The sequence below is a fragment of the Mustela putorius genome, unplaced genomic scaffold (genome assembly GCF_011764305.1).
Source record: "Mustela putorius furo isolate JIRA1106 unplaced genomic scaffold, ASM1176430v1.1 tig00003853_pilon_pilon_pilon, whole genome shotgun sequence".
Taxonomy (NCBI): domain Eukaryota; kingdom Metazoa; phylum Chordata; class Mammalia; order Carnivora; family Mustelidae; genus Mustela; species Mustela putorius.
This window is the reverse complement of record NW_025422005.1, coordinates 17,756,542-17,783,186: the sequence shown is the minus strand read 5'-3', so window position 1 is coordinate 17,783,186 and position 26,645 is coordinate 17,756,542. Positions and strand designations below refer to the sequence as shown.

Genomic DNA, 26,645 nt, shown 5'->3' with positions numbered 1-26,645 from the left:
AGCCAGGCTCTTTCTCCCCAGACAGGCAGAGCCTTTGACTTCTTCCAGCAGCCCTCAGGCTCGGCAGTGACTTAGGGATGGTTTCTCTAGGCTCCTGGGCACGACAAATATCCCGGCCCAAAGGAAAATGAGAGATGAAGGGACAAATTGAGTGTTGCATCATCCCGGGAGAAACAAAGTTTGGGAACTATTTTTTTTTTTCTAATTAAGTTAGTTATTTGAGAGAAAGAAGAAAAAAAGATTGTGGGCATGAAGAGGGGGAGGGAGAGGAGAGGGAGAGACTCTCAAGCTGATTCCATGCCTAGCAGATGTGGGGTTCGATCTCCTGACCCTGAGATCATGACCTGAACTGAAATCAAAAGTTAGATGCTCAACCAATTGAGCCACCCAGGCGCCCCAGAACCATTTTTATCTTTTTAAAAACTGCAAAGGGGGGAGGCACCTGGCTGGCTTCATCAGTGGACCCTGTGACTCTTGATCTTGGGGTCGTGAGTTCGAGCCCCACTTGGGTGATTACTTAAAACAATAAAATCTTTAAAAACAAAATTGCAGAGGGTTACGCATAGTAGATGGAGGGCCAAGCTTTCATTTCTGCATCCTCCCCAGACCCCCGCAGAAACAGTAGAGGAATCAAGGTGTATACATCCTCATGGCCAAAGGGAAAGGAGAGAAGAAACCACACTGGAGAGAGGCCGTTCCAGGTTTGAAAGCTGGACATACTGATGCTTTCGTATTGATTCTGCAGCCTGGAAAAGGCAGAGGCCTAGTGAAACCTGTAGGGTGCGGGGGAGGAACCTGTAAAAGCGGATCATGTTGAAGCAGCTCAGGAAAGCTCATGAACGGGGGGCAACAGGTGCTCCCCAAAGTCAGGTGCCATGTGGGGCTGAAAAAAGGAAGACACAAGTCTTTAAGAGGAGCAGCTCAGCTCCAGCCCAGCCAGCCCCTGACCTCGTCCTCCTGGCCACAGGCCTCCTCGTCCTGCACGATCGGGTAAATCCGTCTCTACAGAGAGTGAATCAGGAGTTAGACTTGCACTGTCCAACATCACAGCCACACATGGCCGCCTACATTTAAGGGAAAAGTAAGTTAAAATAAAACAATACATTTTAGTGCCTTACTCCCACCAGCCACATTTCAAGTGCTGACTATTTCCCATGCCTTGTGGCCCTCTATTGGTGAGTGCAGTTCTAGAATGCGTCCAGCACTGCTCTAGACCCTGGCTGTCCAAAATGTGGCCCTTGGGTCAGCAGCATCAGCAGCTCTGAGCATCTTGTTAGCAATGCAGACTCTCAGGCCACGTCAGGAACACTAGACAAGAATCTGGACCTGAATCAGCCTCGTACAAGATCCCCAAGTGATTCAGGGCACAGCTGACTTCAGGACTCCGATCCCTGAAAGAAACCTAGCACTGGTGGGGGTTCATTCCTGGCTGGGAATGGGGCTGAGGGAAAGTCTAAATCATGCAGTGAGGGGCTCACCCTGTCCCCTGAGACCCTTGGGCCTGAACTGAGGCAGCCAGGCTTAACCTCTAAGCAGGAAATTAGAGAGGGGCTGGGGAGACTGACCAGCCAAAGAGAACAGACTAGACACTGATGGAAGTTACAGGAGCCTCCATGAAAGTGATGGGGGAGCAGGAGGCTGGCTGAGGACAAAGCAAAAGCTGGCGCCTTGCATCCCCTCTTCACCCTTTCCCCTCCGTAAGTGTAGCATCCCTCAGGCAGCCCTGACTGCCATGAACAATAAGCAAATAGTTAACTTGCAGAGCTCACAATCCTGCTAGACAGGAGTCTCCCTTGGCTTACAAATGTTCTAAATCTCACTAACAAAGACGATTGATAGCAGGATTGTGAGACCCCACCAAAAAGTCTCCCAAAGATCTTAATGTTAATGGCTGGTCTAAAGACAACATTGATCCAGCAGCAAGGGCAAGGCCTCCGGCAGGCCTGGAACATCCTGGCACCTTGTAGGCCCTCTTTAGCATATGAAACTCCACTGACACCTCCCTTCCCCTCCCCTTCCCCCAACAGCAGGGTACAGAACCTGCCATCCCTCACAACCCGGGGCAGCAGCTCTTCCTGCCCACGGGTCCTGTCCCGTGCTTTAATAAACCACCATTTTGCACCAAAGATGTCTCAAGAATTCTTTCTTGGTCATCGGCTCTGGACCTCAGCCCACCAAACCTCACCTAGGTTCTAGAACTTCATCAAAAGGACCAGGTTCTCACCAATCAGCCAATGAGGTTACTAGTTGACAAGCCCCCCACCCCCTAACCAGAGCACCTCAGGAAAGTTTTTTTTTAAATAAGCTTTTTAGGGGCAACTGGATGGCTCAGTCGGTTAGGTGTCTGCCTTTGGCTCAGGTGATGATCTTGGGGTCCTGGGATTGAGCCCTGCATCCAGCTCCCTGCTCAGCAGGGAGCCTGCATCTCCCTCTCTCTGCCCACTGCCCCCCACCAACTCATGCACAGGCTCTCACTCTCTCTCTCAAATAAATAAAATCTTTCAAAAAAAAAAAAATGAGCTTTGTAGTGCCTTACTCTTTTTTTTTCAATAATTTAAAATATTTATTTATTTATTTATTTGACAGAAATCACAAGTAGGCAGAGAGGCAGGCAGAGAAAGAGAAAGGGAGGCAGGCTCCCCACTGAGCAGGAAGCCGAATTTGGGCTCGATCCCAGGACCTGAGCCGGAGGCAGAGGCTTTAACCCACTGAGCCGCGCAGGTACCCCTGTAGTGCCTTACTCTTTTTTTTTTTTTTTAAAGATTTTATTTATTTATTTGACAGAGAGAGATCACAAGTAGGTAGAAAGGCAGGCAGAGAGAGAGAGGAGGAGGAAACAGGCTCCCTGCCGAGCAGAGAGCCCGATGTGGGACTCGATCCCAGGACCCTGAGATCATGACCTGAGCCGAAGGCAGCGGCTTAACCCACTGAGCCACCCAGGCGCCCTGTAGTGCCTTACTCTTAAACAAAAAGATAACCAAGGGCCAATAGACCAAGGGCCTCGAACAAATGAACAGACAGCAAACAAAACAAATGAACAGCTGGAGGCATTTAAAACAAACAGACGGAACTAAAGGCAGAAGAAAATGTCCTTGTTCTCAGAGAGGTAAGACCCCGCATCTATAAAGCAAATCAGGGTGCTGTAAGAAAAGAATATTCTGAAAACAAGAAAGGGTGCCAAGAAATAAATAAGAAAAGCCTGGCCAAACAGAAACTTTAATAGAAGGGTTGGAAGATGAGAAAATCTCTCAGAAAATGAAACGAAAAAGATAAAAGTAGGTCAGAACAGATTGCTCCTGGAGGTCCCACATCCTCTTAATAAGGATTCCAGAAATGATTAAAAAAAAGAAAATCGAAGAGAGGACATTATCAAAGAATCCCGGAAAATTTCCCAGAAATGTAGACCAGGAGCTTCCAGAATGAAAGGACTCTCTGAGTCCCCAGAACAGTAAGGACGACCCACAGTAGGGCTCATCATCATGTCTTTTCAGAACGTTGAGCGTAAAGAAAGTATCTCATACACCTCCCTAGGTTTGTTTGTTTGTTTGAATAGGGTCAAATGCAAATAAAAAGACCCATAATCAGATGAGAGGAGAATTTATCAGCAGCACTAGGAGCTCTGAGACAACTCTCCAAAGTTCTGAGGGAAAATAATTTCCAGCCAGAAGTATACAGTAAGCCAAACTAAACATTGAGTGGAAAGGTAGAAGGACGTTTTCTGGCATGCGAAGCTCCAAAAGAAAAAAAAAAATCCCTCCCACCCAGGCACCTTTCCCCGGGGAAGCTCCTGGAGGACAGGCCCCACTAAAGCAGAGGAACGAACGAGGCGTGGAAGGACAGGGGATCCAGGGCCTCAGGGGGAGCCCGGGCGGGGCGGGTCACAGTCTGACTCAGGGGACAACAGAGGCCAGAAAAAGGGAAACTGGCAGATATTCTGATGTGTTGGTCCAAACTGAAAGATCTACTGTTCTCTGGAAAAGTCTGGGGAATGAATTTATGATAGAAAAGGAAGCTTCCCCAAAGCCTTATGGAACCAAATACCTCCCTCTGAACCACCCAATTTCTCATTCACCGCCCCCTGTGGTGGTGGTCCTGGGAGGCAACTCCTTGCGGTCACAGGACTCCGTGGGAGTCAGTCGGAAAACTACAGAGTCCACAGCCCTTTCTCCTTACCCAGAGGGAAACTGAGGGCCAGCGAGGCACCCAGGGGGTATGGAGAGATGTTGTTTCATTGATAGTTAATTTGGTACGGTTTCGAGAACTCCTCGTTGATTGATCTAAAACAAGATCAATGACAACAAAAGAAAGAACCAAACCAAACCTAGAGGAAGTGAGCTGGTGGGCCATCGGGGAGACCCCACCTGGCTCTCACACTGCCCTCAGCTCAGGTGCCACCTGCTGCGTGGCATGACGTTTCTAGAAGGCACAGACTGGGGTTTCTGAGCTGCTACCAACTGTCGTCCATCAGAGCGCAAACAAATAGATGAAACTGAGTTTGGAACCCCATGGACCTGCCAACTGTAAACTTCTGGGGGGGAATTGGGGGTGAGAGAGCAGGGCAAACACCAAACCCAAATGGGAACCAGCAACCTGCGGGAACCAAGTACCCCACCTCCCAGTGCTTTGGGGGGGGGGCTCATCATTGCCTTTAAGAACCAAGACCACTGTCCTCTTAGAGACTCCCGTAAATTGCATTCGTCCCTAAAACCAACCTTCCAATGGTCTCACTTTTGATTCTGTCTCTCCCTCTGCCTTTTCCAAGCACTTGGCTGACCTCAAAGTGTTTGTAATGAACGTGTTTAGGATGTAGATGCTGTCTGGGGTATCTGCTCTTGTACATGGAATTCGAAGAAACCTAGTCCTTTCTCTGTAATTTTAACGTGTGACCTTCTTGCCTGATCTGCGGAGCTCGCCATCTTAGCTATTCAACACAGACAGGGAGGCCTGTGCAGGAAGTAAGTACCCTGGGCTGGAAGTTAGGAGTATCTCTGCTACGTCCTTGCTGCGTGACCTTGGGCAAGTCCTTTGTTCTGTCTGGACTTTGGTATGTTGTCCTGCAAAACACACAGCGGGGACCCAGTGACCTCCGTCTCATGCGCCTTCCATCTTGTGACATGCCCAGCCGCAAGTTTGGTTCAGGACATGGCCCCTCGCCCTTCCCAAATCTTGCTGGCCTCCCACACCCTCCATTCCAGAGGGAACACCCCTGCCCTTTCCTGCCCAAGCCCGGGCCTGGCAGGCACTGGCCTGCCGAGAGGACAGGAGGTGGGGAAACCACCCCAGCCGTTTAAGCTGCCGCGGTGAGAGCTGGCCCCTCGCCAGTCACAACAGGCCTAGAGCTACAGAGGGGCATTTGTCTGGGGGAACCCATGGTTTCTTTTAAACCTTCCCTCTGGTCTTTGGCCCGCTGCCTCTCTTTGCTCCCCACCCTCTAAGGTGGCAGCGCCAGGCCCCACCTTGTCCACATGTCGGGGGTGGGCAGGTGAGGGTGCTTGCAGGGGGCTCTCTGCTTGCAGGGAGCGTTTAGGAGGAGAGGGCTAGTCCCCGACACCCTTACCGACTAGGCAAGCCACCGAGAGCAAGAGACTTCCTCCTCTAATCCAGGCCTCAGTTCCCTCAGCTTTAAAATGGGAATGACTGTGCCACCCTCACTGCCGTGAGGACCAGATTAAATAAAATGAGGAATTTGCAAATAGTGTGTTGTGATAAAGGAAGGCATTTGGACTCAGAGGGACCCCAGCTCAAATCCCACCTTGGTCACCTCTCAACCCCCTGTCGCGGGCCACTGATTTACCTCCCATGAGTCTCGTTTTCCCCATCAGAGGGAGCCAAGATATGTGTGCAGTGGATCAGACTGTAAGGCTTGAACAAGAACTGACAGAAAGGGGCGCCTGGGTGGCTCAGTGGGTTAAAGCCTCTGCCTTTGGCTCAGGTCATGGTCCTGGGGTCCTGGGATTGAGCCCCACATGAGCCCCTGCTGAGCAGAGAGCCTGCTTCCCTTCCTCTCTCTCTGCCTACTTGTGATCTCTCTCTCTCTCTCTGTCAAATAAATAAATAAAGTCTTAAAAAAAAAAAAAAAAAAAAAAGAACTGACAGAAAGTGCCCTGGCCAACAAAAGCATCTGAGTGAATGAAGAACTGGTCAGGGCTGCATCACGACTTCTGTGCTCCCCCCAGAATAAATTCTCATGGGCTTTAAATATTTTATTTTTCTTCCCGATGTGAAAAAAGTTGTGAGGAAAAAATGTGAAGAAATATGAGGTGATGTGAGGAAAAAATGGAAAACATTTTCTTCCTCTCTAAAAATTGGTTTTCTTCTCCCCTGATTTCCAAAGAAGTTAAAATCTTGGGGGGGGGGGCTTAAGAGTTTTTTAAGTTTTGTGACTGCTGGGCCTAGTGGGGAAACTGGCCCTGGTCCTGCTTCTGGGTTCTCTCAGGGCTGACCTGGCCCGGGTGCCACCTCAACGTCCTGGGGGCCCCCAGTGTCATCACTGAAGAATCAGCCATGCAACTGAAGAGTCCTAGAACCTCACACCTGCAGAGCTGAGCTCAGGGGGCCCTGTTTCTGCCGGACCCCCCCCAGCTTCAGTGCTGGGTGAGCCCTGTCCTGAGGCTGATAGCCTGGGAGAATCCAGGGCCCCGGGTGTTGTGAGTTGGGCTTGGCTCCCAGGGAGCCGGGCTGGGGGACCATGGACACTTAGCAGGCAGGCAGGACGCCTCTGTTGGGCTCCTACCCTGTGCCCAGCATTGTGTTTCAGCTTTGTGTGCACAACCTCAATTAATCATCATTGCACACTTGCTGCCTTACACTCAAGGAAACTGGGGCTCAGAGAGGCCCAGTAACCCACCCAAAGTCACAGAGCTACCAAAGCAGGGGTGGGACCTCCCAGCACCCAGGAGCCTCCCAGCATCCAGCACTCCCACCCCCCGAGTCAGAGGGAACGTGGAAGAGACATGTAGGGTGTGCGCAAAGTGCAAGGCAGTGTGAGTCTGAAGTCCAAGGAAGTAGGAAAACGAGTAGGAAGCGGGGAAGGGTGAGCTAGGAGCCCCCCCACCCCGCATGGGAGCCCCCCCCACATACTCCTGGGGGCGCTGAGCAGCACAGGCCAGGCAGTGAGTGTGAGCGTGGGCCTCCGTGGGCCCGTGTGTCCCCAGGCGGCCCCAAGGGAGCGGGGCCAGGTGGGGCTGTAGCTAAACACGCGGAGGTGCTTCATTTCCTTGCCCAGCTGCCCAGAGCCTCGTCTGTTTACCCACGAATTACAGCACATGCCATGCTCAGCCAAAGCCTTCCCGGTTCAGGGGCCATGGATGGCCTCGGGAAAGAGGGGTGCAGGGCAGGGGTCTCAGGCTCTAGAGTTCACCAAGGGGGTGACTCATAGTTGGGGAGAGCATCCCATCTCTACCCCAGTCACCCCACAGACAGGTGGAGTGAGACCCTCCCCCCCTTCACCCCAAATGTGACTCCCCACCTGCAGTGCAGCAGATGGAAGGGGCCTCTCTGCTCTCACAAGCCATCAAGGACACAGTCACCTGAGAGACCTCAGGAGTGACAAACCTGCCCTTGCTCTCCTCTGTCTGGCCGCCCAGTGGCCTCTCATCAGCCTGGAGGAATCAAGTCCTGACTCCCTAGCAGGTTTCTCACCGACCGACACGATTCAGACGTGTGCTTTCCAATGTGGGAGCCACAGGTCCCTGTGCCTGTGGAGTCCAGGGAATGTGGCGGCTGTGCCCTGAGATGTGTTGTGCCTGTAAAACACGCCTGGGATCTCGAAGACCGAGCACAAAATAACAGAATGGAAAATACCTTGTTAGCAATGTTGTAACACTGATTACCTCCTTGAGAATATTTGGGATATGCTGGGTTCAATAAAATGTATTCTCAAAGTTTACTTACCTTGTTTCTTTTTACTTTTTAAAAAATTTTCTTTTAGAGAGGACAAGAGAGAGAGAGAATCTTAAGCAGGCTCCATACCCAGCGCAGAGCCTGATGCAGGGCTCGATCCCATGACCCTGAGATCATGGCCTGAGTCGAAACTAAGAGTCTGACGTTTAACCTACTGAGCCACCTAGGCACCTCTTTTTTTTAAAGATTTTATTTATTTATTTGACAGACAGAGATCACAAGTAGGCAGAGAGGCAGGCAGAGAGAGAAGGGGAAGTAGGTTCCCTGCTGAGCAGAGAGCCCGATGCAGGGCTCCATCCCAGGACCCTGAGATCATGACCTGAGCTGAAGGCAGAGGCTTAACCCACTGAGCCACCCAGGCGCCCCTCTTTTTCTTTTAAAATGCAGCTCCTAGAACATTTAAAATGACACCAGTGGCACACCTAACATTACATTGGCCAACACTGATTCGCACTTTGTCCTACTCTCTTTGCTGCCTCTCCTACCACTGCTAACTCAATCACGTGTTCACTCATTCATTCATCTGGTATATATATTCAGTCATCGTGTTTGTCGGAGATGGTGCTGGGCGGTGGAGACAAAAAGGAAACAATACAGGCCCAGCATCTGAGCCCACATGGAGCTTGTGGACTACACTTCCATGATGACAATAGTTAACTGAGTCCCTTGACAATGATGGCATTAGCTAATCGAGCACTGGGATTTGAACTCTGGCTATCCTACATGGAGCTTACCGACTTCCGGAATGCTAAGCCCCAGGTGTTGTGCATGTGCGTGCGCACGCGCACACACACACACACACATGCACACACACACACACACACACACCCAATAATGTTACTTGCCTCTACTCCTACCTGTGCTTCTCTCTGGGGTGACTTCCAGATCCTGTCTGCCTGGTGAACTCCTACTTATACTTCATCAGAACGTATGTCCAATGTTTTCCCCCAAAAAACCCCAAACTGCTACTTCATGAAGCTTGTCCCTCCTGCCCCTACGACCCTAAACTATGATGTGATTAGGCAATTATGTTCTTGTGTCAGTTTAAACATCACCAGTCTGTCCAAGCTTTTTCCCTTTCCCCTACCCTCAGGAGTTGTCTCACTTACCCTCTTTAATGCTCTTTGCTGGCTCAGACTGTCTTGTTTGTGAACCCACCCACCTCCCCAGACCCAAGCTCTGTGAGAACAGGGCGCTTGTCTTTTTCATGCAGAGCTGACAGCCCAGGGCCCGGCTGGCACCGTTCTTGGCACCTGGGAGGCACTGAGAGGCGAAGATAATGGCATGTGGGCGGTGCTACCACAGAGGCTCTGGCACTGGGCAAACAGGGTTCAAATTCTGCCCTCGATTAGCTGCTTACAGTCACCGTCAAGTGACTCAATTAGCTATTGTCGTCATTGTGATGACTTGGCAGCTTTCCCTGGTGAGGCAACCGGCTTCACAAGGGCCTAGGTAGTCTCTCAGTCACAGAAGCTGGTCTCATCTGGGGTTCCCTATCACAGGGAATGATACCAGCAACCCCTGAAGCTTCCAAAGCCAGAAATCTAAACTTGTCACCCATCCAACACCTTCATCGCTCAAGTCTTTCAAATTTATCGTCATTCCTTACAAATTTTCTTTCTTGTCTCCCTCCTCATCCCCCTCCCTGCTCAGGCCCAGGCTTGTGTTTTCTTCTGTGGATGCTGCCATAACTTCCCAACAGGCCCAGCCTCCCTCTGCCCTGGGCCCCCACAATCCTTTGTGATGAGCCACAGCAACTGCTAAAAATTTCAAATCTACTCCAAACTAGAACTTACAACAGTCAACAAGTCTTCCGTGCAGTATCTGATCCTGTAGACCACTCCAGTCTCCTCTTCATCTGAGCTCAGCCCTGTTAGTCCTTCCCATCCCTGCCACAGGGCCTTTGCATGGGCTGAGCCCTACTGACATGTCTGATACTTTACCCCAAGTATCGCTTAAAAAAAAAAGAAAGAAAGAAAGAAAGAAAGAATCACTTTAAATCCCTGTGCTGTGCACTCTCACATCTCCGTGTCCCTGTCTCCCCATAGGTCAGTAAGCATCTTCCCTTTGACGGATGGTTGTGTCCTGTACGAAACTGAGGTCTACAAGTCCAGGGGCTGTGTCCATTTTTATTTACCTTTTGAATCTCTAGGGCTTTGAAAACTGTTTGGAACATTGCAGGAATGAACACCCAGTTGCTGAATGAAATAAACTGGCTAAGTGAATGAGCCCCAGGGGGTTCAGTAATTGCGCCTGAAAGGCTGCATCCTGAGCCAGGGTCATGTGCACATCACGTGGCTCATGCTTTCCCGCCACATGTGGCTGCCACGGTGATGCAGATGAGACACAAAGACACAAGATGGGGAGTGAGTGCCTGTGTAGCTCAGAGAGAGGGTGAGAGGTGGGTGTTGGAGGTGGGGAGGGCAGGCTGTGGGGGGTGGAGTCTGAGTGGCATCATGGGGTCACTAAATTCTTGGGTGGGAAGGGCAGAGTGACCTGGGTCTGAATCCCAGGAATACAGTAATAACTGATGCTGGATCTAAGTGCCAGGCTCCCTATTAAGTCCTTTATGTTTACTGGCCTATCTCATCCACCTGAAGTGGAAAGCATATTAGCCTTTAAATTTGTTCGATATGGAAACCGAGACCCATGGAGGGTAAATAAATTGGCCAAGGTGACCGATTGAGACGGGATGTGAACCCAGGCAATCTGACTTAGAGTCTGCCCCACGCTTTGAGGGTTTGATGTTAAGAATAAGCATATAATGAGTAGTTCTTATGAGCCAAGCAGTTTTCTAAAAACTTTGCAAGTTTTTATTTGTATACTTTTTAATTTTAATTTTCTTAAAGATTTTATTTATTTATTTGAGACAGAGAGAGAAAGAGGGGGTGGGGGGAGGGTCAGAAGCAGCAGCAGATTTCCCCCGCTGAGCAGGGAGCCTGATATGGGGCTCGATCCCAGGACTCTGGGATCAGGACCGGAGCTGAAGGCAGACGCTTAACCGACTGAAGCCACCCAGGCGCCCCGTGTAGTTTTTATTTTTGTAACTCCTTTCATCCCATAACCCTACTGAGGTGGGTATCGTCATCTCTGTCTTACCCATGAAGAAACTGAGGTCCAGAAGGGTTAAGTAACTTGCCTGAGATCACACAGCCAACAAAAGTGGTGGGACTGGGTGGAGCCCAGGCAAAACACCCCAAGTTCCTGCTGTCAACCACCACACTTCTGTGCTCCTGCTCAATGAACGAGCTTCATTATTCTTGTTGTTATTGTATTTTACCGGGATTTTGTAAGGTGAAGAAGGGAGGAGTGACATTCTAGCTGGGAGGAACAGCAGGAGATGGGGGTCGGGCAGGGGTGGGGATGAGCACATTCAGGAAGGGAAGTGTATGATTTGGTGAGGGGATGGGCCGGCGCAGTGGAGCTGAGTCTAGGGAAGGCCAGAGCACTCAGCGGCAGAGGAACTTGCTCCACAGGGAGAAGCCAGCAGCCCTGCTCTCTCAAGAATCCCTGTTACAGATCAGAGTGAGGCATCTGAAAACTAGAAGCACCAAAGCCAGGCTGACCTGGCTCTGCTGGGTGCCCTTGGGAAAGTTACTTAACCTCTCTGTACCTCCATTCCTTTCTGTAAAATCCAGGTAATAAACAGAACCTCCCTCTAGGGTTGCTGTTTGGGTAGAGAGCCCAGATGTCCATCGACTTATGAATGGATAAAGAAGATATGGTGTATGTGTGTGTGTGTGTGTGTGTGAGATGGAATATTACTCAGCCATCAGAAAAAAATGAAATCTTGCCATTCGCAATGACGTGGATGAGGCTAGAGGGTATTATGCTAAGTGAAATAAGTCAGAGAAAGACAAGTACCCTATGATCTCACACCTATGGGGAAATTAAGAAAGAAGACAAATGAACATATGGGGAAGGGAGAAAAGAAAAAAAAAGGAGACAGGGAAATAAGCTGTAAGAGACTCTTAACAGAGACAGAACAAACTGAGGGTTGATGGAGGGAGGTGGGTGGGGGAACGGCTCAATGGGGGATGGGTATTAAAGAAAGCATTTGTGATGTGCATTGGTATTGGATGTTAAGTGATGAAAACCCTGAATTCTACTCCAGAAATCAATATTGCACTGTATATTAATTAAAATTTAAATTAAAAAGAGAGAGAGATCATGAGTATAAAGCCTCTGGTGTAGTGTGTGGCAGGAAGCAGCCCTTGAATATATTCCCTTCTCTCCCCACCCCCCACCTTCCAGAAGATCCCCCCAAACCTCCAGTCTCACCAGAACCAAGGCCAAAACCAACGAATGGTCTAGAACCACCAAGATCCCTGGAGATCCCAGGTCAGTAAGATGAGGAAGGAAGAAGCAGAGAGGAAAAGGTCAAGCTATCCAGCTTCAGAATGTGTCCAGTGCTGAGAAAAAAAGGAATAATTATAATGTAGTTCCTTCTCCTTCCTGCTGTGTCAACTGGGGATTATATAACTGAAGCTCTCTGTGAGCTACCCCTTAGGGGCCTCCAGGAGGCAGGGTTGGCCGTGACATAAATAAATATTTCTTTGCTCTCTGCCCCCGGGCTCAGGTTCTGAGCAAACACCACAGCCTGCCCCCACAGCCACGGAGGAAGGTGGGTGAGGAGCGAGCTCTGGGCTGGGAGTCAGGAGACCGTTGCTCCCGGGTCCCCAGCTCTGCCTCAGAGGACATGGATGTTAGAGGATGAGAATTGCTTCTAGTAAATGCCAATCACTTAGCCTCGCTGATTAAGCCAGGCCTGTGGAAGGGTTCTGCCTACAAAAGTCACTTAGCAGTGCACAAACCCTAGCAGAGAGCCTGAAGAGTGGGCACCAGAGATACTGGCTTCCTTGTCCTCCGAGACCAGCCCAAAGCCTCCCCATTGATCTCAAGCAGGTTGGTCTCTTCTGAGAATCTTCAAGGCCTCTCATAGAGACCTGGGTTAGAGCACTCAGAACACTGAAGTGTAAATGGTGGACAGATCTCTGTTCTCTTCTATTCTAGGCGCTCCCTGGGGCACAAAGCCTGCCTTGGAGCCATACTGCCCACACTCAGCCCTTGGGGAGGGGGCCCGCCATGGAAGAAGACACCTGACTGAATCAATGAATGAGTGGGAGGCTTCATGGAAGAGAGGTGCCTATGCAAATGCCAAGGATGGGTCAGCTCTGAATGTGCACTGAACTCTCCAGACTCTGGCTCCCTGAGCCCCAGAAATGGTGATCGGAGTCCCTGCTCACCTCCACGCTCTTCCTCCGCTGCTTTCACTTGGACCTGATTTCACTAGTAAAAAACCTAGGATGCTTGGCCTCACAAAAAGATTTGGGGGCCATGAAGAGTCCAAGAGGGGATCTGGAAGCCACGGCACAGAGATGGGGAAACTGAAGGACTCCCTAAAAATCTGCTTTCACTCCTCTTCCTGCTTCTTTTCTGGCTAGGACCGGCATCCCACCTCCCTTTACACATTTTGTAATGCAAATAGCATACTTCCTCCTTGTAAGGGACAAGGAGTTAAGGATTATTCTAGAAGAGACAACACCTAAGGAAGGACCAAGTGAGAATGATGGAGACAAAAGCTATTGTCCGTATCCCAGACCACTGGTGCTGGAAGACATCTGGATGCCAAGACCCTCTGTCTCCTAGGAGTTAACCCCTGGGCCCTTGTCTTTGTTCTAATAGGTTCCCAGATGCCTGACAGGACACATACACCAGACCACTGTCCTCAGTGAAAACCCCCAGACCCCGAACAAAGACGAGACCCCCTCCTTCCTTTCCTGAGTCTCCCAGACAGTCCGTCTATAACTGCTCTCTCTACATCTTCCAGAAACTCTGTTTTCACCTCCTACTGGCTCGTGTTTTATTTCTTACCTTTGTGAAGTCAAGGACCCTCTCTCTTGGTCCTGTGCAACCTCCTTCGGGTCCCCAGACCTGGCCTGTCAGCATCAGAAGGAAGGAAGAAATTCTGGAATTTCTAGGGTATTCCAGGGGTTTCTGAATTGTAGACTTACTTGCGTGGTCCCTGGCCTGGGCACACACCCAGCATACAGTAACTGTCCAACCGTTCAGTGGATTGGGGGCAGTGGGGTAGGGATATGCTATGGTGAAGGGACAGAAGCCACCAGCCTCTTCCTTGGGGACTCACTTGTTGCAAAAGTAATTCTAAGTATGGAGACGCTAAGACCTAGTTTTCTGCTAGGTATCTCTCCCTGACTTGGTCTTGGCAATCAATATCTTCTGTGAACTTTCCTCAGTCTTCTTCACCAATACCTGTCTCCTCCCTTCTTTCCATCCCAGGCAAAGGGAGCTAATTCCTTTCTCCCAAACTCACCAGTGCTTCCCTTCCTGGGAAGCTGGCTGCACAGAATCTTCCATCCCCCATGTGATTCTCAGCGGTGTGTCCCTGTCACTCCGCCCACCAAGAGGCAGGGTCTACTTCTTCACTGCCTTGAATCTAGGTGAGCCCTGGACTGCTAGGTTCACCAGAATTTGGGGGACAGCCCTTAAGTGGCAGCTTCTGCTTCCTGGGTGCTTGCTCCTGGAAAGTTCCCTCTTAGAACCCAGCTGCCATGCCCTCAGAAGCCCCAAGCCTGTGGGGAGGCCATAAGTAGATGCTCTAGTGGACAGCTCCAGCTGTCAACCAGTGTCAGTGGGCGGCCATGGGAGTGAGCCACCTTGGACACCCAAGGACAGATGCCAGCTGCATCTTCAGGTGTCTGAATATGTCACTGAAACCAGGTGAGACCCCAAGGGAGAACCTCCCAGCTGAACCTGGTCCACCTAAAGAGCGATGAACAAAAAATAATAAATGGTTGTTAGAAACGCCTAAGGATCTGAGTGGTCGGGTCCCCAGCAACACAGAAACAGCCCATGACTCCAAGACTGTGTTCCCACCTTTACCAAGCTAAACCTGCCTCGATCGTGAGGCCTAACTGTCCCCTCCTCCCCAGGTAACCTCGGCCACCTCAGATCACTTTTTTTTTTTTAAGATTGTATTTTTTTATTTGACAGAGAGAGACACAGGGAGAGGGGGAACACAAGCAGGGGAAGCGGGAAAGGGAGAAGCAGGCTTCCCGCTGAGCAGGGAGCCCGATGCGGAGTTTGATCCCAGAACTCTGGGATCATGACATGAGCTGAAGGCAGATGCGTAAGGACTGGGCCAACCAGGTGCCCCTCTGATCACTTTTAATAACTGTTTGCACCAATCATGATGACTTTGTACTGAGATTCCTGGACCCACTTTTCCTTTAAAATATTTATCAGTTTAGGCACCTGGGTTGCCCAGTTGGGTAGGCCTCAACTCTTGGTTTCAGCTCAGGTCGTGATCTCCGAGTCATGATATCCAGCCCTGCATCGGGCTTCATGCTCAGCACAGAGTCTGCTCAAGACTATCTCCCATTCTCACTTCTCTCTCTCTCTCTCTCTCTCAAATAAATAAATCTTTTAAAAAAATGAAGTACCTAAAAAAATAGGGCACCTGGGTGGCTCAGGCAGTTAAGCATCTGCCTTTGGCTCCCATCATGATCCCAGGGTCCTAGAATTGAGCCTCCCATTGGGCTCTCTACTCAGTGGGGAGTCTGCTTCTCCCTCTCTCTCTGCCCCTCCCCCTGATCCTTCTCTCTCTCTCTCTCTCTCTCATGATATCCAGCCCTGCATCGGGCTTCATGCTCAGCACAGAGTCTGCTCATTCTCCCACTCACTCTCTGAAATAAATAAAATCTTAAAAAAAAAAAAAAAGAAATGCAGCTACTATAAAAGATAGGCAATAAACCAAGCTACATTCTATCTGAAGTGAAATTACTGAACCAGGGGGACCAAGAGTTTAAAGTAAAACACGGTAAATCATACTAAGGAGATAAAAGCGAACAAGTGTAAAACAATGCAGGAACAAGAAGTCATAGGTGAGAACAAAGTCAAAACATGAGCTATGAAAAACAGAACATTTAAAATAAAGGGAACAACAGATGTGTAAATATCAAGATGCATACACGTGAAGAATTCACTAGTTTAGTGCAAAGTCGGATTAGGACTGTTCCCCCAAAGCAGGAAAAGATAAAGAGGTAACAAAGGAAAAAGAAGAGCCAAGAGGTGGGGCGCCTGCGTGGCTCAGTGGGTTAGAGCCTCTGCCTTGGGCTCAGGTTATGATCCCAGGGTCCTGGAATCAAGTCCCTCCTCAGGCTCTCTGCTCAGTGGGGAACCTCCCCCCTCCCCCCACCCCCCAACCCTGGGCCTTTGCCAGACTCTCCGCCTACTTTGTAATCTCTCTCTATCAAATAAATAAATAAAATCTTAAAAAAAAAAAGGGAACGAAAAGCTGAGAGGGATGGAAAGTAGGGATCCCAAAAGGAAAGGAAAATACAACTGGAGAGCTGGGGAGAGGAAACAAGGAATGAATCATTGGAGATTAAATGTTCCAGAATTAAACAAACACGGATGGACTCAGACTGAAGGGGCTCCTAGACTAGCCAGCAGTAGAAATAAGGAAAAAATCCACAAAGACAGAGAGGAAGAGCAGGGAGAGAGAGAAGTAACATAGTAACATCCCTTACAAAGGAACAAGAAGCAGACTGCCACCCCTGGGTAACAAAAGAAGTCATAATGTAATTAAGAATTGAAAAGAAGACCCTTTCAATCCAGCATCTTAAAGCCAGCCAAGATGTCATTCCAACAAGAGGTCCCATAATAAAAATATTCTGAAGCAAATAAAGCTGCAGAAGGTGGAAGACACAGGCCCACACTGAAGATCCTCTTGGAGGAAATACTTAGACAATAAAAGAAATCCAGGAGATTGCAAGAACTAAGGGAAACAGGCATTTCAGGCAAGCTATGGAAACAGTATTTGGCAGTTGAGGTATGAAGGGGTTTATACACCTGGTTTATACATCGTACTAGAAAGGCTGGAGAATTCCACAATGCTGCAGAACTGGCCAGACTGGGGAGCTGTGGATGGCACCTGCCAAAATCAGGAAAGCGGGAGAATCCCGAAGCTGCTCCAAACTGTCAAATTTAAGAACACAGTGGCCAGGACTGTGCGATCAGGATCTGGAAGCTGACTGGCTGTCCCTGAGCGATCTTGGAACTTGGAATCTGGCTCCAGTGTTAGCGGCATCCTCGCTCATCTCTTCAACCAAGAGAGGGCCAGCCTTGGGCTCAGACACGGGGTAACTGTCTAGCTAGAATTTAATGACACCGATCTGCTTCTTTGGTTATCTTCTGTCGACGGCAATTGACATTGTTTTGTTTCTATATTCAGAAGTGATGGAAATTTTCTGTTTCAAATAAACTGATAAATATTCTGTTAAAGATTTATTCACTCATTTGAGTGAGAGAGAGCGAGCGAGAGCATGCACGATCTTGGAGGAGGGGAGGGAGAGGGAGAAGCAGATTCTCAGCTGAGCGGGAAGCCGGACTCGGGGCTCTACCCCTGGACCCTGGGATCGTGACTTGAGCTGAAGGGAGATGCTCAACCGACTGGACTACCCAGGCGCCCCAGTAGCTATATTTCTTAGGTGTCTAATTACAGTGTCAGGTGGGTTCAAGTTCCTCTGGGGATACCAGCTATCTCTCTGGTACTGTACTGTACCCTGGGGAGGTGCCAAAGGCATAACCAGACAGGAAAAAGATGGAGAGCCATACAGACACCCTTGGCCACCCCCTTCTGGCTGGCACTCTGTCTGTGACTATCAGGCTGCACCTTCGAGTTCCTAGATGGGCAGCAGCCTGGGTAGGGGGTGGACTCTCCAAGTGGGACTCCACAGGCTGGGGGTGGGGGGGGGTAGGTGGGGTGTGGATGGGACAGGGAATGCCTGGGCCTCCACCTGTCCAATTCCTCACTCTAGCTCTGAGCTGTCCCAGACTACCTTGGGGTGCAGCAGCCAATTTTTGCTGCTGGGGCAGGACTGGAAGCCAGTAAGCTTCCTTAAAGAGCAGGACAGAGGAGATTTTTTTAAGACGTCAGGCTCTGGGATCAGCCAAACATTCATTCATTCTGCTTTGAAGGCTCATACCTACCAAGCCATTGTGCCAGATGATGGGGGGATGATGGGAAACGGTCCCTGCCTTCATGGAGGTTAGGCTCTGACAATCAGCTAGCCGACCCCAGGCCCAATCCTGGCACTGCCACTTGGGTGACTCTCACAGTCTTCCTAAGCCTCAGTGTCTTCATCTGCAAAATGGAAATGATCACACTATCTATTCATACTGACAGTGTATGCCAAAGGAGTGGCACAGTGTCCAACCCCAAACCCTCAGAGGATGCAAATGTGTTAATAATAATAACAATAATAATTTATTATTTAATTATTAGTAATAATAATCATTATTATTATTGCCTAGGATACTGATACAGGGGACCAGGTAGGAACCTGAAACTATTTCTAAAAAAAAAATAAATGGATCCTCTTTGTCTTCTGGGCAAACAAGTTCTCCTTAGGGTCTGTGATTAGAGAGATGGCCCATGTGGAGCATCTAGAGCTTTGAAGAAAGAGGATCCAGTGATTTTTTTTTTTTTTAGATTTTATTTATTTATTTGACAGATAGAGATCACAAGTAGGCAGGACAGCAGGCAGAGAGAGAGAGGGAAGCAGGCTCCCCACTGAGCAGAGAGCCCGATGTGGGGCTCGATCCCAGGACCCTGGGATCATGACCTGAGCCGAAGGCAGAGGCTTTAACCCACTGAGCCACCCAGGTGCCCTGGATCCAGTGATCTTGACCCTTCAAATGTTTAGGTCAAAAAACAGCAAGGCAGAGAGTGGGAAGATAAACAAATCAAGTTCCGAACTTTTCCACAGAGAACTATTAATGCCGCTCTAGGTGCTAAGATTTCAGATAACCTTTTTTCTTTCTTTCTTTTCTTTTTTTTTTTTTTTTTTAAGATTTTATTTATTTATTTGACAGACGGAGATCACAAGTAGGCAGAGAGGCAGGCAGAGAGAGAGGAGGAAGCAGGCTCCCTGCTGAGCAGAGAGCCCGATGCGGGGCTCGATTCCAGGACCCTGGGATCATGACCTGAGCCAAAGGCAGAGGCCCAACCCACTGAGCCACCCAGGCGCCCCTCTTTCTTTGTTTTTAAGCTGCTAACAGCAGTGCAGTGAGGAGACTAGGACTCCCACAGCAGCGGGCTTCTGCTGGAATCCCAGCCCTGCCAGCTCCCGGGCCCATGTTGCCATCGGGCACAAGGGACAAAATGCCCAGAGCCTACGAAAATGTTTTCATTTTTTTCCAAATCAGAAAAGAAACTTTAAGGTTGAAGAAAATCATAAAAAAAAAAAAGAAGAATTATTTATTCGAGAAAGAGAGCGCGAGCACAAGTGGGGAAGGGGCAGAGGGAGAGGGAGAATGTCAAGCAGATGCCCGTGCTGGGCGTGGCTCCCCACGAAGGGCTCAGTCTGGTGACCCTGAGATCAAGACCTGATCGTGAACGTGAGTCAGGTGCTCAATCGACTGAGCCAGCCAGGCTCCCCAAACAAAATGCTTTAATATACCAATGCAGCCAGAAATATAACTTTTTAATATTTTTTTTATGAAGTAAGGGGCCCTTGAAGGCAAAGTTGCCTCAGGCCCAGGAAAGTCTGAATGCATCCTTGGTTGTGTCTGTGACAACCAGTGAGTGACTTCTGTCTCTGAGCCTTGGCACAGAACTAGGGGACACAACTGCTGGCTTCCTGGGATCCTGTGGGTGTTACAGGCCGCGAGGCATGTGGAGCGTTTAGCAGCGTGTGTACACACCAGCAAGCACTTGGCAAAGAGGAGTGATACTTTGACTCCCTCCATGCCAACTGCAGGGGCCACCATAGATGGAATCTTCGGAGCCAGCCCACGGTGCCGTGCTGGGGGCCTGCAAACTCTCTTTGCACCCAGCAGCAAAGAGAGCAAAGTCTGAATCCCCAGCGCAGGCCAGGGGCAGGTGTTAGCCCCGAGCGGAATGAGTGAATCAAGTGTGATTTGCAGAGGAATTAAAAAATTCTGATGCTGTTTGCCCGAGAGGTTGGCTCAACAGTTCCCAAGACACAAGCTTCTCTCAAGGGGAAGGGGAACTAATACCTATTAAATGACTGCTGTGGCTTCTGTAGCTAGTACCCTCTCTAATATATTACGAAACGGAGGCCCAGAGAGGTGTCGTGGCTTGAACAAGATCTCACAAGTCCAAAGCAGAGGCCCAAGTCCCTGCTCCTGGCCTAGGCTTGCTGCTGACTTCTGCCCGAGGCCACCCTGGGGCAGGGCACACTGGCCTCTGGTGTCAGCACTGACCTTGAGATGCCAGGTCTCTACCATCATCTGCTCCACCTCCTCGAGGGCCCCAGCGGCTACCACAGGACCCAGCAGCCCCGCCGAGGGCCCCCACAGCTCAGGGGCAGCCAGCCCAGACAGGAGGCCCCGCAGCCAGCCTTCCCGCTGGCAGAAGACCAGACCGCTCTGTCTTAGAGACTGGCACACCCTCTTTTCCTTCCTTAGGCCAAACTGCAGCCACCACCCCTAGGGAGGTTCAAACCACACAAGTTCCAGCCCCAGGGCCACATCCCCCAGCTTTACCTACACCCCAGCCCTGCTCAGGAATCCACAGCTGATCGCTTTCCCCCCTTCCTTTCTTCCTGCCTCCTCCTGGCTGCCTAGGATCTAGAATTCTGATAAGGCATTTGTTCAAGAGAAAACAAAGAGGGATCCCTCCTGCCGGATCCCGAAGCAAAGAGCTGGATGCCAGAAGCCAAGATGTCCACGACTGACAACTGCATCAGCTGACTAGATGCAGGTGGGGAAGGTGATAGGCGTGGGGCCTGGTGGCTGTCCAGGACAAGTAAACATGCCACTGCCTCCAGGCGGCCTCTGGGGGCCTTTCTGGGGAGGCCTGCAGAGTATGCCATCTGGACACAGGCGCTCCTGACAGCAAGAGTTCAGCCTAGCATAGAGAGGTCCCTATTCTAATGATTTCTCTTTAAGATCAATATGTATCTTTAAAAAGACAAAGTGAACATACGTGACTTTCTGTCTTTTTTAACTAAAAGGTTTCACTGAGCCACTTAAAATCCACTTTACCTTTCTTTTTTTCTAACTTTTCATCCCATTTTATTGGAAGATCCGAAAACGAAGGCAAGTGTGGCAGCATCGTCAATTCCCAGAGAGTTTCAGGGCCCTCTGTAGCGAGACAGCACATGCAACAGGAGACTTGGGGTCCTCCCCTGCCCCACAACGCTCCATGGCTGAGCACATCTTACCCCTGATTCTGCACCTTTTTTTTCTTTTTAAATTTTATTTATTTATTTGTTAGAGAGAGAGAGAGGGAGAGCGAGCAAGCACAGGCAGACAGAATGGCAGGCAGAGGCAGAGGGAGAAGCAGGCTCCCTGCTGAGCAAGGAGCCCGATGTGGGACTCGATCCCAGGACGCTGGGATCATGACCTGAGCCGAAAGCAGCCGCTTAACCAACCTAGCCACCCAGGCGTCCCTGATTCTGCACCTTTCAATGGCGAGTGCCCTCTCTTACTGCCCAGGGTCCCTGTAGCCCTTACAGCCTATGACCCTGTGCACCAGGAGCAGTAGGACGGGGATCAGCGGGGACGCTCTTCAGAGCCGCGAGGGTCTCTAGGGCACTGACGGATCCAGGGCAAATGGCAAATTAAACCAACGATTATGAGCAACTATGGGAAGTGCCATGAGGAGACAGTTTGAGCCTGACTTTTTTGAGGGCGAGGCCTCCTGTCTTCCATGGATACGTTCCCCCAACCCTCACCTTCACCTTACGTCTTTGCTCCTCACACCTTCCTGGTCACCCCGGGGACAGAGAAACCCAACACGCACTGCCTTTCTGGGACTTCAGAAAAGAGAAAGGTCCCTCACTTTGCTTAGAGGATGGTTCTACCCCCAAACACACAGCTCGCTCGTGGCCTGAGGCTGGAGTGGCCACAGTCCATAGTGTGATCGGGAGTGCGGGAGCCCCCCATGAGGATTTGCTGGTGATATAAAACCATTACAGCAGATTCCTCAAAATGTGGAGCACCTTCCTCTGACCTGGCTCATTCTCTGCCTGGCTCATCACACACACCCAGGGGCTGGCTCCCTTGGCGGCACCATGCTGCCCCTTTTGGTCACCTCACCATGACCCTGCATGGAGACGTGGGGGGACAAGGTGAGGAATGCCTCACCCCCACAAAGGGGGCCCGGGGCTCTCTTCTCTTGTCATAGTCCACTCCCGTCAGGTACCCAGCACCCCGTCCTCCCCTTAGCCATGTAACTTTGAGATGGACACTTACAGGATGTGCAAAGGCTATCTGACCTACCTGTACTTCCAGCTCCTTCCCCACCCCTGTATGGCTGTTGGGATTCAGGATCTCAGGAGTCTGAGTGCCCTTCCTTACCTCTATGCTCTGGATATGCTCCTGTTAGCCTTCTGCCCCAGACGACAGAGGTACCCTGATCTGTTACTTTGGGCTTACGTTCACACTGTCTCATCCACCTGCACCATCGTCAGCTACATCCATCTGTTAGCATCTAGCCATCTCTAAATTCACTTATTTGTTGAGTACTTGTTCATTCATTCAACAACTATGTAGTGAGACCTACTATATGCCAGGCACCATACTGGTTGGTGCTGGGAATTTAATGGCGAACCAAACAGACATTGTCCCTGTCCCCAAGGAGCTAGAGTCTAGTGGAAATTAATAGTTTGTGTTTGTTGAGCGCCTACTACATACAGACTCTGTACTAAGTACTTTATATGGATTATCTGACTTAACCTTTCAGAGAAACTGCTTCTTTTAGGGAATACATCAAATGGGGCCATAGAGGAATAAAGGTTAAGTTAGCCACAGGCTGAGGGGCAAGGCAAGATTCCAATGCCTAGGTTGATTGATGCCAAACCATCCTTCCTTAAGCACAGAGCTTTTTTCCCCCAGCTCCACTCAATCCCATCTCCTCCAAGAAGCTTTCCAGATCCTCCTCCCAGACTAGAGGACTTCCTTGGTCCCTCTAAAGGAGACCTAGTATTTAACTCACCCATCTCCTTGTCCCATCAGGGACCCACACCACAGAATAGTAGCTGTCCCTACGTCTTTCCTCTGGAGCAGCTGCTCCAACGTGTCTACTCAATTTGCTGATCTGACCCAGCCCTTGGGTTCCTCCCCCTGGTGTGGCTTTTCATCTCACAGAATCACTGATCTTCCTCCCGAAGAGGTCGCCCCATGAGGCCCACCCATCAAGACGCCCATTTCACAGATGAAGCAAACACAGGTCCTGAATGGTTTCAAGTCCCTTCTACCTCCTTGCTGAGTCTCAAGCTCTCAGACCGAGGCTTGGTGGGGAAGGGGGGCGGGACAAGGGTATGACCTGCCTACTGGATACCCGGAATATCAACCCCCCAAAGGCAGGTTAGTTCTCGGGGCGCTTCTCCGCGCTTGGCTGAGCGTGTTCGGCACTCTGGGCACCTTACGCGTGCCCAGAGTGCCCGCGCGAGATGATCAACTTTCCTCCCACCGGCTCCGATCGCTGCCCTCGCGTGCCCACCGCAGGCCCTTCCTCCCACGAAAGTGGAGCAACTCGGGGAGCCCTCATACCCCACGCCCGGGCTCTCCTGCACCAAGCGCGGCCGGCAGGTGGACCTCGAGCAGCAGCGCCCATGCCGAGCCGCCCGCGCTCCCTGCAGCCCCGGGCGTCCCGGAGTCCCGCGACCTCTTACCTGCCCGGGCCAGCCGCCCGCCCTGCGCCGCCGCCCGCTCGCCCTCCCGCCGGCGCCACCGCGGCGGCCCAGGCTCTACCCGCCGGGGATCCCGCCCCCGGCCCCGCCCCACCCGGCGCAGGTGATCCTGGGGAGAGGCCGAGCTCGCCCCTCGGTCCCGGGGCCTTGGGGACCGCCCCGGGGGGGGGGGGCCAGGGTCGGGACACTGGAGTGGCGGCGCCTCCCCGTGGTGTCCTCGCGCCTCTCCCGGACCTGGGTCCTTTTTGGAATCCCAGGTGGGGCACCACGGGGACGCTCCGTCCCGCAGGCCACCTATGCCAGGTCAGACTTCTCCAAGGGCCAAAAGGGAGAAAGGACCTTGGAGATACCCCAGGGCAGATGGAGAAAGATGTCTTTAAAGTGGGACTGCGTTAATCTGATTGAAAGATTTGGGGGCAGGTTGGGCTTTAGACCTATTGCAAGCTATTACAAGGTGTTTGATAGCTCGAAAGGGTCAAAAACTCTGCCTTGTGGAATCAAGGCCCATCTCCTCTTTAGGACTGTGTGGTTCATTGCTGTATATTTCCTCCTGAAACCCCAACCCCCATCCCTCCCTCATCCTCACCCCCACACTAAGCCAGCACACCATAGGCCTTCAACCAATATGTACAGAAAGAGGGAAGGGGTCTTAGAAGAATCCCAAGCCCCTCTCCTTATATAAATAGGGAAATTGAGGCTTGGGAAGCAGAGGTGAGTTGCCCAAAGTCACACAGAAGGTCAGTAACAGAACCAGGAACACAGTCAGATTTCCTCATTCTGTTTTCAGGTGATTTCTTGAAAGTGTAAGGTTCTGGGCGACTGCGTTGCTATGGACCCCCTATGAGATGCTGTCCACACCTTGACAGTGTCCTCCCAAGTTGCCTGAGAACGAAGAGTCTACTGTGTTTTCACGGGAAACTCCATGGTAGTATTTATTAACAAAGATTAAGAAGTGTAATTCTGGGATTCTACTTCCTCACCAAAGACATAAGACAATCCTTGGCTTCAAATAGCTTTCCATGTGATGGGAGAGGCGGACCTGTCCACGAAGCAGGGGCCATGAAGAAAGGAGGGGAGCCCAGGGAGAGACCGCTCAGGCTCTGAGATCTAAAATCTCTGGGGCTACTTCCAGATGCTACTAGAAGCTCTTGCTGGAATCTGCTTGGGGTCAAGGGCTCAGCACTCAGGTTCCTATCCTGACTCCATTGCAAGACAGAATCGGTTTTTTAAACCTCTCTGAGACTCCGTTTCCTTTGGTCGGATGAAGATAACATACTCACTTCAGCACAGTTGTGATGGGACTTAAAAAAGATAATGTTTGTAAAATACTGAATAAATGGGAAACTTCCTATGCTAAGTGATAGGGGCTAGGGAGGGGGGTGTGCTGACACAAAGGGGACTTTGGCATCCCTGGGTTGGTCCACCTGTATGAGATTTGATGACCTTCAGCTTTCTGCCATCCAGGACTTGACCCCCACCTTCTGCTTTCTCTGTTAACCCAGGCTAAACCAGCCACAGGACACCCACCACATCAGAAAGCCTTGCACACATCAGAAAGCCTTGCACACACCTACAGTGAGGGATTTAGGAACAGAACCCCTCCCATCCCCAGCCTCCCCGCCCCCCCCCCATAAATAGTTGACTAGGGTCAGACACCTGAGCCAAGCCCAGTGAAGCAGAAATATGAAAGGGAATCTTCCTTTTTCTGGGTATGCAATCATGAAGTCCTCCCAAATGTTCACCTCTGGCTGGGCACTCCGCAAGGCAGGCCAGAGTCAGTGGAGGTCGTGCCCCACCCTGTAGATCTCACCTTCCAGGAAAGGTGGGAGAAACAGCTGATACTCTAGCACAAAAGATGGCAACACAAGAGAAAGACAACCTGTGAAAAGTCCCTTGAAGCAAACAATAACATGCTGTCACTGGTCACTGTAAGTGGGAGACAGGGTTCCTTTAGAAAGGGAGGGTAAGGACCATCTGCCAGGAGAAGACAGGTGAGATGGGCCTGAAGGGTGTTAAGAAGAAAACCACAGGCCCAGGATGGAGTCACTTATGCTAGGCCTTGTCACCATACTAGGGCTTCAACCGAACCTAACTGCAGTTTCAACCCTCCCCCAGAAATGAAGTCTTCACTGGTCCGTCAGGAATTTTCTGGTCAGCACCAGAAAAAGTGAGGAAATCTGTCACATGGGCCTTCTCTATCCCCCTAAGGAAGATGAGGTAATGTGCATGATAAAAACCCCTGTTCTTCCCCAACCCCACAAGGAAAATGACCTTGCCTGGAACAGTACTTTTTTTCTTTTGCTAATAACAGTACTTTTTTTCTTTTGCTATAGAAAACTTCTGTTTTGTATGACTCCTCAGAGCTCCCCTCTACTTGCTAGATGAGATGCTGCCTGACATGAATCACTTAACAAAGCCAATTAGATCTTTAAATTTATATTTTTATTTAAAAAAAATTCTTTTTAAAGCAGGACAAGCAAGGAGGTGTAGGGAGCACTGGAGCTGGGGCATTCCTGGAGGAGGGAAAGTCCATAAGGCTGATGTGGTTGACCAGAGTGGGGGCTGAAGGCAGAGTGGACAGGATGAGGTCAGAGGCAGGCAGAGGTCAGATGTTGTGAGGTCTCACAGGTTACTGTGAGGAGTACATTTCATTTCATGGACTTGGAAGGCCAGGCAATGACCTGATCTGACCTATGTTTGTAATAGACCTCTCTGGCTGAGAAGAACAGATCAAGGAAGCCCAGATGGGAGGGTGGTGTGGAATAATGGAGTGGCAGTGGAAGTTGTGGTCAGATTTGGGATATATTCTGGAAGACGGGCACACAGGAATTGCTGAGGGGGATAAAGATTTGAAGAAGGCCATGGGGTGACTGCTGATGAGTCACGATGCCCTGAGCAATGGAGGCTTCCACGACCAGGATTATGGGCCCCTCTTTTGGCTGAGCTGGACACAACTTGGAGACATTCTCATCTCTCTGGGATCTCACACCCATAGAGCCCCAGCCCAGAGAGTTGAGGAAGCATGCCCACATCCTGGGTAAAAACAGAGGTCTCCTA

The 26,645-nt window shown here is 50.5% G+C and overlaps 1 protein-coding gene across 5 annotated transcripts in view; it reads right to left on the bottom strand.

Annotated features, from left to right (window-relative positions):
* Nucleotides 1-23,626, bottom strand: part of LOC101691816 (non-compact myelin associated protein) — a 42,346-nt gene extending 18,720 nt beyond the window's left edge. Inside the window, exons 1-2 of one of the 5 annotated variants that reach the window (XM_045063965.1) lie at nt 23,571-23,607; nt 13,777-13,841 (exon numbers count right to left, since the gene is read on the bottom strand). The gene's annotated coding sequence lies outside the window, so the exon portion shown is untranslated. Of the gene's footprint in view, nt 1-13,776; nt 13,842-23,570 lie in introns of all 5 variants that reach the window. The other 4 variants (XM_013047582.2, XM_013047598.2, XM_045063964.1 and 1 more) reach the window with 4 other exon arrangements.
* Between the last annotated feature and the right edge of the window lie 3,019 nt (nt 23,627-26,645).